Source organism: Leucopleurus acutus, assembly GCF_964270905.1.
Source record: "Leucopleurus acutus genome assembly, chromosome: 12".
Classification (NCBI taxonomy): Eukaryota; Metazoa; Chordata; class Mammalia; order Artiodactyla; family Delphinidae; genus Leucopleurus; species Leucopleurus acutus.
In genome coordinates this window covers 68,624,051-68,638,531 of record NC_139154.1, presented here as the reverse complement: position 1 = coordinate 68,638,531, position 14,481 = coordinate 68,624,051, and the positions used below count along the sequence as shown (strand labels likewise).

General features: G+C 39.8%; 1 protein-coding gene across 33 annotated transcripts in view; it reads left to right on the top strand.

The window, feature by feature from the left end:
• Positions 1-14,481, top strand: part of NRXN1 (neurexin 1) — a gene marked incomplete at its 5' end in the record, with an annotated part of 1,133,428 nt that overhangs the window by 648,533 nt on the left and 470,414 nt on the right. The window lies entirely within an intron of this gene.

Below are 14,481 nucleotides of genomic sequence, written 5' to 3'. Positions count from 1 at the left end.
CTGGTTAGGCAAACCTAGCTCCCCAGCATGCACGTGAGGGACCATGGGCAAGATGCACCCGTGGAGCAGAGCCCTCAAAGGAATAGAGGGACCTGAGGTCCCACTAGGAGTCCTCTCAAGAGGAAGAAGCATGGCACTGAGTGGAGCTTGCCTAATTATTTTTGCCACATTTCCCAGTCAAAGGCAGAGAGAGAAACTAAGAAGAAAAAATTAAAATCCTTCACCATGGACTAGAGAAGATGTATTCCCCTGTAACATAGTGGAAAACATTACTAGAAAATTGTGAAAATGTTGAGCAAGTCATGGAAAAATAAAATAAAAGGCAAACAACCCATTCCTCCTTGAGAGGCAGTTATGCTCAATCATTGAAAATATTTCTTTCCCAGACCTTTTCCTGTGTCAGCCTGGTTGTATGGAACATGTAGGAGTAGCCTTTCTGTCTGTCTCTCCTTGAATTCACATATACTAGTCATTTAAAAAAATGACTCAGGTCCTCTAAGAATGCGACCCTTTAAAATCTGGTGAAAAACATAAAAACAGAAAGAGAGAGAGAGTAGAATAATCAACCTTATTCTCTGTTTGAGTTGTGCTTTTTTAAAATCCATTATGGCCTCCAATCAGTCCTGCAAATACTCATGCACATATTCCCCCAGGCACGTTATAATTTATTCCAACTGGGTAGAAAAGAAAGTTTATTTCGTGTATGTGCTTGTACACCTACTCTCCCACCCCTACCATCAGTAAGAGAAATGGCTGGCTGAAGGACGGGGCGTCTCTCTGCCCCACCATCAGGCTGATAACTGAATAGCATATCCCCTTTACACTTCTAAGCCTGATATAGTGGAAGTCTAGAAATGAGAATAGAAAACACATGGGGAAGCCACCTATTAGGAAACAAGTACATTTCCAAACCAGTTGAACATAAGTAAATCCTGCCCAAAGGCAGTTCCCATTATTCCCAGTGACCACACTCTTGCAAATGGAAATGTCTCTTGGATTTCTCTATACAGGGAGACAACTGTAGGCATGTTAATTGTCCATCCCAGTTTAATCCACTATAATAAATTGTTTACATTTTCACAGACATATGTATGTGTGAGGTCTTGTATGCATCCTATATGAGATGCATGCACATACGTTTTCCATGGTTTATTTTTTTTCTCATTGCCTAACATAATAAGTCCCTTGGCTGTATTTTCATTTTTCTTCTTTTTTTTTTTTTAATTTAAATAGAACTCCAATGCTCGCATAACATTGCATTCAAATTGTACATACTCTTTAGTTACCTGACTTTACCAGTTGTACTTTCTCAAGAGAAAATAATAAGAATGCTAAGATAATAAGTACAATAGCCAGTAAGCTTTAGCACAGGCTGAAATTTTAAAATTCTGTGGTGCATGAATCTATGAAAACAGTGATCTTAGTGGAGACAAAATAATGCAGGTTTGCTAAACAGTTCTGTGTGTGCTGAGAGTTATTGGGAAAACTAGCCAAGAAATCAATCCCATTTAATAGGAGAAAAACACCCAAAGAGTCTATGGAACTGAGAAATTCCAGAGCCTCTTAATTCGTAGTCACCAAGTTTTGCTTGTGTGTAAAGCAGTGTTTAAATTAAGATGATGATCATGATTTTTTCAGCATTCTTCTCTTTCTGTGTTAAACAATTCAGAATATCCTCCCCTTATTTGCAGAGTTATGATCTCTTGTTTTGAACATTGCAGGGTTTTGTTTTGTTTTGCAGTTTTATTCTATTTGTTGATCAATTAATTGATTGCAATTAGAATGAGATTTTTTGGGGGGCACCATTTTATACATAAACATTTCTGTTACTATAGAGGAATATGGAACTGAGCCAATGACACCAGTAAAACTCCTAAAGGAGTTTTAAAAGCTAAAAAATAAATTTCTTCTGCCTTCTCCACTCTAAATACAGTTGGTTTCCTTTTGAGTCTACCCTACCCTTTTTACTGACAATAGCCAGCAAGCAACTGTGAATGAAGGGTTCTGTAGATCAATTTTTTTTTTTTTTAATTTTGGCTGCATTGGGTCTTCATTGCTGCGCGCAGGCTTTCTCTAGTTGCGGCGAGTGGGGGCTACTCTTCATTGCTGTGCACACGCTTCTCACTGTGGTGGCTTCTCTTGTTGCGGAGCACAGGCTCTAGGCGTGTGGGCTTCAGTAGTTGTGGCTCACGGGCTCTAGAGCGCAGCCTCTGTAGTTGTGGCACACGGCCTTAGTTGCTCCATGGCATGTGGGATCTTCCCGGACCAGGGCTCAAACCTGTGTCCCCTGCACTGGCAGGTGGATTCCCAGCCACTGCACCACCAGGGAAGTCCCTAGATCAATTCTTAAATCAAAAATCATTGAAAAGCTCAGATTAGGAACATTAGGAGCTTGTGTCTTGGTCAGGAAATGGCCAGTGAACCTCTCTGTAAGCTTTAGTGTCCTCATCTGTACTGTGGATGCAATAACAGGACCTACTGCTCAGGGTCGCTGCTGGTATTTGGTCAGGGTATGCAAGCCACTTGCCAGAGTCCATGGCCCATAGGAAGAAGGCAATAAATACTCATTGTCCTTGTCATTCTTTGCTTACACTTCATCACAGCAACCAGAGAACCTTAGAAGACTGGTCTCTTCACTGTCGTGAAGGTTGATACATCAGCATTACATGTTTCTGTCCTAAAGCATACAAGACAGATGGCAGAGGAGCGGTGTCACTGATTGTCACTCTGATAGTTTATCCCCTCTGGCTCATTTTCTCGTGTCTTTTGAGGTGGCTACAAAATACAGCAACCAAAACTTTCCCATGGTTGCTGTCACAGGACCACAATAATACAAAAAGTAGAGAGAGGCAGACCAGTCATCAGGGTTTGCAGTGGGGCCCTGGCACAGCACCTCCTGAAATCCTGTGTCTGCTTCCAGGAGGAGATCGGCACTGGAACTTGCTATTCCTCAAAGAGAATCAAGGTAGTAAGTTCAGTGTCTTCCCTTTTCCCCTCCAGAACATGCCTCAAGCTCACAAGAAGGCACGACACCCAACAACTTTGACCTGAAGTTTTAAGGAGCCTAAAATGCACCTTTTCCATGTAAAATTGTTCAGAAACCTGCCCTGGAAAATATGAAGAATAATTAAACATAGGCCCATTGCTGTTTTGCTTGATAGAGTACCTTACGGTTTCTGAATTTTAATACTTGTGGCTCTGGAATGTTTGAGTCCATGGATGGTATGTGGACTGAGAGCTATGTGTCCCTCTCCGGTTGCACGTATCTCCCCCTGCCCTGCCCTGTGATCATGCCTCTCTCTCTTTTTTTTTTTTTTTTTTTTTCCGGGTATGCGGGCGTCTCACCGCTGTGGCCCCACCCGCCGCGGAGCACAGGCTCCGGACGCGCAGGCTCAGCGGCCATGGCTCACGGACCCAGCCGCTCCACGGCATGTGGGATCCTCCCAGACCGGGGCATGAACCCACGTCCCCTGCATCGGCAGGCGGACTCTCAACCACTGCGCCACCAGGGAAGCCCGATCATGCCTCTCTTGCACCCTACATTAGGAAGCACTAGAGCAACACAAGCAGAGTTGTTAACGTTGAACAGAAGTTCTCAGTCATTTTTTAACCACAGTCCTCATGACCCATTCCATTCTAAACAAACACACAAAACTCTTGACAGTGAAACATCACTATACAGGAAATTCAAACAGGATGGGGTGTGTGTATCATTAGCTTTGTAAACAGGAGTGTAGATGATTCATATTTGTCTGCTATGGGTAGATGTTCTAAAGTCTAGCCTTAAAGCAGTTATGGGTCACCAATAGCTTTGATTCAAATATGCATCATTACACAGAGTAGGATAAGAATTGTTAGTGAGTTAAATTGACAAAAATGAAGTTTAAATAAACAGAAATTTGTAATTTAAAGCAAGAATAATGGTACTTGAAAACCTCCTCTGCTCCCAGTGCCCAAGATGCTTTGATAAAAGAGTATCTCCCTCCTAAATTTTGGCAGTTCTGGCTATCTGCATGTGTTCACGTCCCAGGTGCTCTTTGCATTACTCCCAGGTGTTGTGCAGCAGCCAGATTTCTCATTAGGATATTGAATTAGAATTCTCAGTAAACTCTATTAAGTACTAATTTTAGTTTATGAAGACTAAGTTTTAGTAATTCAGTAACTAATAGGTTACTAGTAAGGACACCATAGACACAGGTAAATGGCCACCTGCATTCTTAATCCCTAAGGACCTCACATATTTGGATTAATTTAGCCTTTAGGGTCAGCAGGGGTGTCCTTGAGGCTTGCTAGTGGCAAGTGAGCTCTACACTGAAAATTACCAATGTAGACTAGACCTAGCGATCAGAAAGACAAGGGTTCAAGGTCCTCTTTAACAGCTGTCTGATGTAGGACAAGTTACCTAATTACTCTCAGTTTCTTATCTCTAAAATAGGAATTCTTAGATCTCATGGAGCTGTCACAAGGAATTTAAATAATATTATACCTCTACAGCTTTTATCACATTGCCTGGTATAAGTTGTTCTATAAACATTAGCTATTGTGATTCACTTTGTTGTCTTCCAGAGGTTTCAATGGAGTGGGATGGGAGTACCTTGGAAGTGATAGTTGCATATTCAATTGAAGTGAATGAAATCAGACTGTATTTTAAGACTAGCATATAAAGACCCTGTTTTGTTTTTGTCTAGAGCTGATACATATGTTGGGAGCCACTGCCATATAAGAAGTGGCTAGATGCCTTGTCATACATTTCAGGTTATTGAAAAGGATTTGAATTTCGTCTTAAGTGTGAGGGGAAGCCATTGATCATTTTTCGATCATGGGAATGGCTATTATTTTTCAGTACAGAACTCTGGCTTCAGTGTAGACAATAGATTTTAGAGAAGCATGGGAAAAAGGAAACCTGTTAGGATGCCCTACTGGATGTCCACACAGGAGATAGTGGTGTAATGTTCGTCTGAACACAAGAAGTGGTCAAATTCCAGATTCATTTTGAAGGCTGAGCAGACAGCACTTGCTGACAGATAAGATGTGGGGAGAGAAAGCAGGAATAAATATATTCTTTAATTTTGACCTGCTAAACTGTGAAAATGGTGGTGTCACTAGAGGAAACCCAGGTTGAGAATGGAAAAATGAAAAAGAGCTTTTTCTTTTGTGGGGGAGGAGTGGGGTAGAGAAGAGGTTTGGAAAAGGATTTCCAGAAAGAGCTGGGGCTGGAGACTCAAATGTGTGATCCTCACGTCTAGATTGATTAAACTCCCAGGACCAGATGAAATTACTCCGAAGAGGAGTTTAGATGGAGAAGAGGTTTGAAAGCTGAGTCTTCTGGTATTTGGAGGTCATAAAGAACAGAATCTAGCAAAGGAGACAGAATAAGTGGCCAGCAAGGTGGGGAAAGCAGAACGAGCGTGTGACATCTGGGAAGCCAAGAAAATGAAGTGTTTCGAGGGAGAAAATAATCTACTATGTCAAATACTTTATTTGCGGAGGTAGAGAAACAGTTCTCAAAATACAAATCCTAGGAAATGGCAACACAGACAACAAAATGGCTTCTCTCTTGAGGTGACACCTGTTGATTTGAAAATTTCTTAGGGCTGTTTGCTACCTGTGCTTTGTGTAGCATAATTTTCTTCCTTCTTTTCTTCTTTCCCTGGGAATTGCATGTGTCAGAGGCAAGTGAGCAGTAATTTTGTCAGATTCCCATGTATAAAGTCAGGAAGAAATAGATTAAGCCTATTTTTCAAATCCTCTTATTCCTACTTTAAAAAAAAATGTCTTCATATAACAAACCACAGAGAATAAACTACTAGGAAGAATGAAGTTTCTATGAAAAATTTGAGGAATGATATGTTTTTTTATCCCAGATTTTCACAAAATCCAAAAGGAGAAATGATTTACTTTGGAATAGCTTAATTTTACTCATCATTTTTCTGGTAAATCCCTTCTACACATTTTTCAAAGCCAAAGTATCTTTACTCCCTTAAATGAACAGGCAAATTTCTGTTTTGCCTGTTTTGAAAATGACACACTATCCTCTAATCCATCTTCCTGGAATATTTCATGGAACTGCTACTTGAAATGCCACAAATGTCCAGTTCTAACAAGAAGATAAATTAAATGACCGAAAGGCTAGGTATCGTTAGGAATACAACTTTGTCTAAAGAGGTTGCTGAGTTCCAAGACTAAATGGCAGTAAGGAGGAAAGATGGAAGTAATATGTAGTCTTGGAAACTAAGGATTTTAAGGGTTTTAAAGGAGGAATCTATCCAGTATGCAGATACTTTATCTTGTTAGAGAAACAGCCTACAAATTATAAACCCTGGAAAATGATAACATCCAGACAACAAAATGGCTTCTCTCTTGAGATGACACCTGTTGAACGGAAAATATCTTGAGTTTATTTGTGCCCTGTGGTTTGTCTATCATAGTTCTCTCCTTATTTCTTCTTTCCCAGGAATGTTGCCATGTCTTTCAGCTTTTAAAGAAATAAGATTTTAAGTAACATTTGCTGATTTTTAAATATTGATCACTTTGCTTTTAATACATTGCTTGGGCCAAACCGCTAACTTTGTAGTCCTGATCTAACTATAGGGGCTACCTATTTGAAATCTCTTCTCTACTCTTTGTTTGTTTTCACATGCTTATTCATTTACAGAACACATATTTATCAAGCACCAACTAGACTGATGTAAAGAATATGACTCTTATTATTAACTTTTACTTTATCTTCCATTACTTTATCTCAGTTCTCTCTTTTTCTCTAGTGATCACATTATTCTGGTCTAAGCATATATCTCAAAAACTTAGTACTGTCTTATAATATTTACTATTTAGGTATCTTTTTAAAAAACAAAAACTTTTTACCTTGTTGCAATCTAGCTGACCTTCTTATGATTTAGATGAATTGACATTTCCATTTCTCTTCCGTGATCCTATTACCTAGCAATTGTTTAGAGGCAGTGTTGGCAAAACACTAGTAGAGTGAAAAGCATCCTGTGGTGGAATTCTGTAATCTAATCTCAGTCCGCCCTCTCTTTATCAGGTAATGATGATGGGGGTGGCTGTGGGGATTGGAAAGAGAGCAGAGCAGTCATATAAAAAGCTTACTTAAGGGCTTCCCTGGTGGCCCAGTGGTTGGGAGTCCGCCTGCCGATGCAGGGGACACGGGTTCGTGCCCCGGTCCGGGAAGATCCCACATGCCGCGGAGCGGCTGGGCCCGTGAGCCATGGCCGCTGAGCCTGCGCGTCCGGAGCCTGTGCTCCGCAACGGGAGAGGCCACAACAGTGAGAGGCCCGCGTACCACAAAAAAAAAAAAAAGCTTACTTAAGAATGCATTTGCACTTAAATTTCTCCTTTAGGGTGCTTTTGTTGGTTCTAGTATTATTAAGTAGGTTTGGTTTGATAATTTATCACTAGTTATTGTATAAATAATATGTGTGATCAAGTCATCTTAGAAATGCATGATTGGCTCTGTCAGTGATGAGCAGATAATCATTCAAAAAAGAGACACCTCAGTGATTAGCATAGATGGCAACTATTTGATAAATTGATAGCCAAGTTTCATAACCTGCCTCATTAAGTAGCAGCAAAAATTAATCTGCAGAGATGTTTACAAGTGAAAAGAAGTTAATTGCTCATAAGACTTTTTAAAATTATCAGAAATATATGTTATTAAATGAGATAGTCCCCTTGTATATCCCTCTCTGAATTGTACAGAAGCATGAAACAAAGAAAAGAAAAGACGCAATCGAGGAAATTGCTTTCAATTGTTTCTCATTCCTCCCTAAGCCTTTTGTTGCTGCCTGGGCATCTTACTTCTCATTCTTCTGTGTAAATTAGAAGCTTAGTAACCAGCAGAGAGTTTCAGATCTGGGATTAAGATTCATTGATCCATTTGGTAAAAGCCAGCCTGTGTTATTAGTTCACTGGAACTTAAACTAGAATAGGAACCCTTGCCAGAAAGTTCCATTCTAATGAAGACCAATGTTGCCCCTGTATTTCTAAACCTTTAATGTCATGTATTGGATTTTTTTTAATAAATGATGGAATTGCTAATAAGTGTATTTAAAGGAGGTTGTTATTATATTTTAAATGAAATATAAATTTGAAACAGTAATATTCTCTTCTCAAGTAAAGTGAATTGTTTTTAAAGCAACTTAATTAGATTTAGTCATAACTAAACTCACTAAGATGATGGTCCTATCCCAATAAGACTTCGTTCTGTAAGGTTTATTTCTGTCTTCCTTCCCACTCCGTATTAATGCTTAGTCAACCCAAGGACCTTCTCCTGCGTTCCAGCTTTTACCTGTCTCATAAATTACTTTTATCTTTCTGTTAACTCTTCCTGCTCTTTTCTTTCTGCACACTTGTGAGCCTCTCTAAATACATTTAAGTCAGTTTTCCCGGTATTGACTCATCCTGCCACATACCCAAAGCCTTTTTTTTTTTTTAATTGGAGTATAATTGCTTTACAATGTTGTGTTAGTTTCTGCTGTACAACAAAGTGAATCAGCTATATGTATACATATATCCCCTCCCTCCTGAGCCTCTGTCTCACTGCCCCCCCATCCCACCCCTCTGGGTTATCACAGAGCACCAAGCTGAGCTCCCTCTGCTATACGGCAGCTTCCCACTAGCTGTCTATTTTACACGTGGTTGTGTGTATTGGTCAGTGCTACTCTCTCAATTCATTCCACCCTCCCCTTCCGCCCTTGTGTCCACAAGTCCATTCTCAACGTCTGCGTCTCTTTTCCTGCCCTGCATATAGGTTCATCAATACCATTTTTCTAGATTCCAAACATGTGTTAGTAATACGGTATTCGTCTTTCTCTGTCTGACTTACTTCACTTTGTATGACAGTCTCTAGGTCCATCAGCATCTCCACCAATGACGTAATTCTGCTCCTCTAGCTCTCTGAGCTCTACAGAAAGGCCAAAATTCACCAAGTTATTCTGGAAGTTAAAGGTGATATGTTTTCAAAGACTGAAAATCAGCCCAGAGTGTGTTAGGGTAAATGACATCAACTCTGTGCTTCATCAGCTTATTCTTAAAACTGCTGGTCCTCTGGGTAGTTAAATACTAATGTGGCTTATCAAGGACACTTGTCACCAACTTTGAGTTCTAATACAGTAAGCACAGCATTTCATTTTTTATTAAATCAGCATATGAGCTAAACCAGCCTGTGTAAACCAGTCACTCTCAAGAGTAAGAAAAAATGTTCCTAAATTCACAACGAGGTCTTCTCTCAAATCTGCTGAGTAGATTTAAAAAGTTAAAAGAAGAATGAACAAAGAAGCCTGACTTTTTTATTAATTAAATTAAACAAAGAGTAGGAAGAAAGTCTGGGAGGACTTAATTATCCTTATGAGGATTCCCCATATTTCCTGTGTACCCCATTTTCCTCTAGGTGAAATCCTTTTAAATAACCAAACCCACAACTTACTAACTTACAAAGGATTTTTATAATAAATACAGGAAAACCCATGCTCCTTATCTCTGCCTTGGTTTGGCCATTTTTAAGGAAAGATGCATACTCACAACATAATTTGATAGTCTAAGAGATTGCTTCAAGATGGCAGAATAGAAGGACGTGCTCTCACTCCCTCTTGTGAGAGCACCGGAATCACAACTAATTGCTGAACAATCATTGACAGGAAGTCACTGGAACTCACCAAAAAAGATACCCCACATCCAAAGACAAAGGAGAAGCCACAATGAGATGGTAGGAGGGACACAATCACAATAAAATCAATTCCCATAACTGCTGGGTGGGTGACTCACAAACTGGAGAACAGTTATACCACAGAAGTCCACCCATCGTAGTGAAGGTTCTGAGCCCCACGTCAGGCTTCCCAACCTGGGGGTCCAGCAACGGAAGGAGGATTCCTAGAGAATCAGACTTTGAAGGCTAGTGGGATTTGATTGCAGGACTTTGACAGGTCTGGGAGAAACAAAGACTCCACTCCTGGAGGGCACACACAAAGTAGGGTGCACATGAAGACCCAGGGGGGAGGAGCAGTGACCCCATAGGAGACTGAACCAGACCTATCTGCTAGTGTTGGAGGGTCTCCTATAGAGGTGGAGGGTGGCTGTGTCTCACCGTGAGGACAAGGACACTGGCAGCATAAGTTCTAGGAAGTACTCCTTGGCATGAGCCCTCCCAGAGTCCACCATTAGCCCCACCAAAGAGCGGGGAGGCTCCAGTGTTGGGTAACCGCAGGCCAAACAACCAACAGGGAAGGAACCCATCCCCCCCATCAGCAGACAAGCGGATTAAAGTTTTACTGAGCTCTGCCCACCAGAGCAACAGCCAGCTCTACTCACCACCATTCCCTCCCATCAGAAAACTTGCACAAGTCTCTTAGATAGCCTCATCCACCAGAGGGCAGACAGCAGAAGCAAGAAGAACTACAGTCCTGCAGCCTCTGAAACAAAAACCACATTCACAGAAAGATAGACAAGATGAAAAGGCAGAGGGCTATGTACCAGATGAATGAACAAGATAAAACCCCAGAAAAACAACTAAATGAAGTGGAGATAGAAAACCTTCCAGAAAAAGAATTCAGAATAATGATAGGGAAGATGATCCAGGACCTTGGGAAAAAAATGCAGGCAAAGATTGAGAAGATGCAAGAAATGTTTAACAAAGACCTAGAAGAATTAAAGAACCAAACAAACAGAGATGAACAATACAATAACTGAAATGAAAACTACACTAGAAGGAATCAATAGCAGAATAACGGAGGCAGAAGAACAGATAAGTGACCTGGAAGACAGAATGGTGGAATTCACTGCCATGGAACAGAATAAAGAAAAAAGAATGAAAAGAAATGAAGACAGCCTAAGAGACCTCTGGGACAACATTAAATGCAACAACATTCGCATTACAGGGGTCCCAGAAGGAGAAGAGAGAGAGAAAGGACCCGAGAAAATATTTGAAGAGATTATAGTCGAAAACTTCCCTAACATGGGAAAGGAAATAGCCACCCAAGTCCAGGACATGCAGAGAGTCCCATACTCTGCTTTAATTTTTGCCAGTTTGATTCCTATGTGTCTTGGCATGTTTCTCCTTGGGTCTCCTTGGGTTTATATTCCATGGAGACACAAAAGACCCCAAATAGCCAAAGCAGTCTTGAGGGAAAAAAAAGGAGCTGGAGGAATCAGACTCCCTGTCTTCGGACTATACTACAAAGCTACAGTAATCAAGAAAGTATGGTAGTGGCACAAAAACAGAAATATAGATCAATGGAACAGTATAGAAAGCCCAGAGATAAACCCACACACCTATGGTCAACTAATCTATGACAAAGGAAGCAAGGATATACAATGGAGAAAAGACAGTCCCTTCAATAAGTGGTGATGGGAAAACTGGACAGCTACATGTAAAAGAATGAATTTAGAACACTCCCTAACACCATACACACAAATAAACTCAAAAATGGATTAGAGACCTAAATGTAAGACCAGACACTATAAAACTCTTAGAGGAAAACATAGGAAGAACACTCTTCGACATGAATCACAGCAAGATCTTTTTTGATGCACCTCCTAGAGTAATTAAAATAAAAACAAGAATAAACAAATGGAAACTAATGAAACTTCAAAGCTTTTGCACAGCAAAGGAAACTACAAACAAGTTGAAAAGACAGCCCTCAGAATGGGAGAAAATATTTACAAACAAATCCAATGGACAAAGGATTAATCTCCAAAATATATAAACAGCTCATGCAGCTTAATATTAAAAAAACAAACAACCCAATCCAAAATTGGGCAGAAGACTTAAATAGACATTTCTCCAAAGAAGATATACAGATGGCCAAGAATCACATGAAAAGCTGCTCAACATCACTAATTGTCAGAGAAATACAAATCAGAACTACAATGAGGTATCACCTCACACCAGTTAGAATGGGCATCATCAGAAAATCTACAAACAACAAACGCTGGAGAGGGTGTGAAGAAAAGGGAACCCTCTTGCACTGTTAGTGGGAATGTAAATTGATACAGCCACTATGGAGAACAGTATGGAGGTTGCTTAAAAAACTAAAAATAGAATTACCATATGACCCAGCAATCCCACTACTGGGCATATACCCAGAGAAAACCGTAATTCAAAAAAGACACATGCACCCCAATGTTCACTGCAGCACTATTTACAATAGCCAGATCATGGAAGCAACCTAAATGCCCATCGACAGACGAATGGATAAAAAAGAAGTGGTACATATATACAGTGGAATATTACTCAGCCATAAAAAGGAACGAAATGGGGTCATTTGTAGAGACATAGATGAATCTAGAGACGGTCATACAGAATGAAGTAAGTCACAAAGAGAAAAACAAATATTGTATATCAACGCATATATGTGGAACCTAGAAATATGGTACAGTTAAACCGGTTTGCAGGGTAGAAATTGAGACACAGAAGTAGAGAACAAATGTATGGACACCAAGGGGGGAAAGTGGCGGGGCATGGTGGTGGTGGTGGGATAAATTGGGACATTGGGATTGACATATATACACTAACACGTATAAAATGGATAACTAATAAGAACCTGCTGTATAAAAAAATAAATAAAATTAAAAAAAATAATTTGGTGGTCTATACATCAAACTGCCATTTAGGAACAAAAAGGTTAAAGATGTCAACTAGTTAGTTGTAAGTGGTAGACATTTGATTGACAAACATGGTATAAATGATTCTAAAGATGAGTTTAACTTAGCAATCTAGAATTTTAACTTGTCAATTTAACCTTTTCAGGAAAAGAAACGAGATACCATAATATCACCAACTATAATCAGAAATTCGGTATTTAAAATTCCATTTGAATATGAGGTCCTGCCTTGGGGTTTGGGTTATTTCAACAATTTTTTCAACAATAGTCATGGAGCATCTGCTAAGTGCCAGTTATTCCCCTAAGCGCAGGAATATGTTGGCAAAGAAGGTAGAGAAGTCATCTACTTAGTGAAATTTAAGGAGGGAGATGGATGTCGACAACAAATTAGCAGTTTATTGGTTTGAAATTGTGAAAGATGCTTTAAAAGAAAGTGAAGGGAATTATAGGGGAGCCCGACTTAGTCAAGTTAAGCCATGAATCTCTGAGAAGGTTATATTGAATCTGAAATTTGAATAACAATTGGAAATAACTAAGAGAAGAGGGAGAAGAGAGAGGGTCAGTATTACAAATTTGTACCCTTGGGTGCAATCAGGAGGTTTACTTAATAGATCAGTGATGTGTTCAGATATTACTGATACTGGGAAATCCAGCTTTATTGGTTATGTGAATGAACAGTTTGTACTCTGGTGGACCTTGTCTCAGAACTTGTTTCCCAACTCACTCTCTCTAACTGTAACCATCTAAGAATTATCATTGGACTAAATGGTGTTCATATTTTATTCCATATTTTAGGAATACAATTAATGAAGAGCGCTGTCACTAGATGTAAATCTATTCATGTGTATGCCTAAATCTGTCTGTGTATCACCAGGATGTCTGGTCACTTCATTCAAAGCTTTGATAGTCCTTATTTTTTGCCTTATGACACGGAATCACTGATTTGAAGCATGTCCCCCTCACTAAGTTGGTTAGATACTGTGCTGCTTTTAGACATACTCTTAAAGTCGCCATGATGTGTTTTCTTTGTTTAATGTGGTGACCACATAAGTAACTAGACTATCTATAAACTTCTCAAGAGTAGCAACCATTCTTTTCTTGCTGTTGTAACTGGAAAGTCTGTCATAGACTCTTCAGTGAGTGGGAGACATTCCATAAAAGGGTGTCAGATAAATATGTGAATAAAAGAGGGATTGAAAGGCGTCTGAAAAATGGTAAGAGAACAATGTCCTGCCGTTTCCAGACTATCAGGATTAGTTTCAATGAATATCCTGAATTTCGATGTAATTGAATGGAATTGAAGGAGCATAAAATTATAATCCCAAAGCAATGGCACTCCTCAGAGAATGCCCTTCTGTCAGAAGCCAGATATCAGAGTTGCTGCCAACTCCCTAATGGGGAGCATTTCTGGAAGATGTTTTCCCTGTCAGGATACAGAAAAAACAAACCCTGGTTTGTATATAGGGCAATAAAGTACAGCATTTGGATGTGCTCCAAGTGGCTATGACAGAACCAATATACACATACACCAGGTTCTGAGCGTTGACAGAGCTGAGGCAGGTCCTCCACAGAATGATGACCTCTAGAAGGTCATCAAAGAGATTGAAGATAAGGCCATGTTTGATGGTGATTGTAAGCAAATCACAAATACAGATACATTATATTTAACATATGGGTAGGTTGATACCAGTCCTGTGCAGCTTAAAGGCAATTCTAGTACGTTTTTTCTTCATAATCAGTCTATTTTACTTCACTGTGTTATGAATGGTCTAATTGAAAATCATGTCCAAAAAGAAGTAGTCTTCCCATCTGTCACGGCTGGTTTTTCTCCAAAATGGTTTACTCAGCATGGACCTTTAAATCTGTA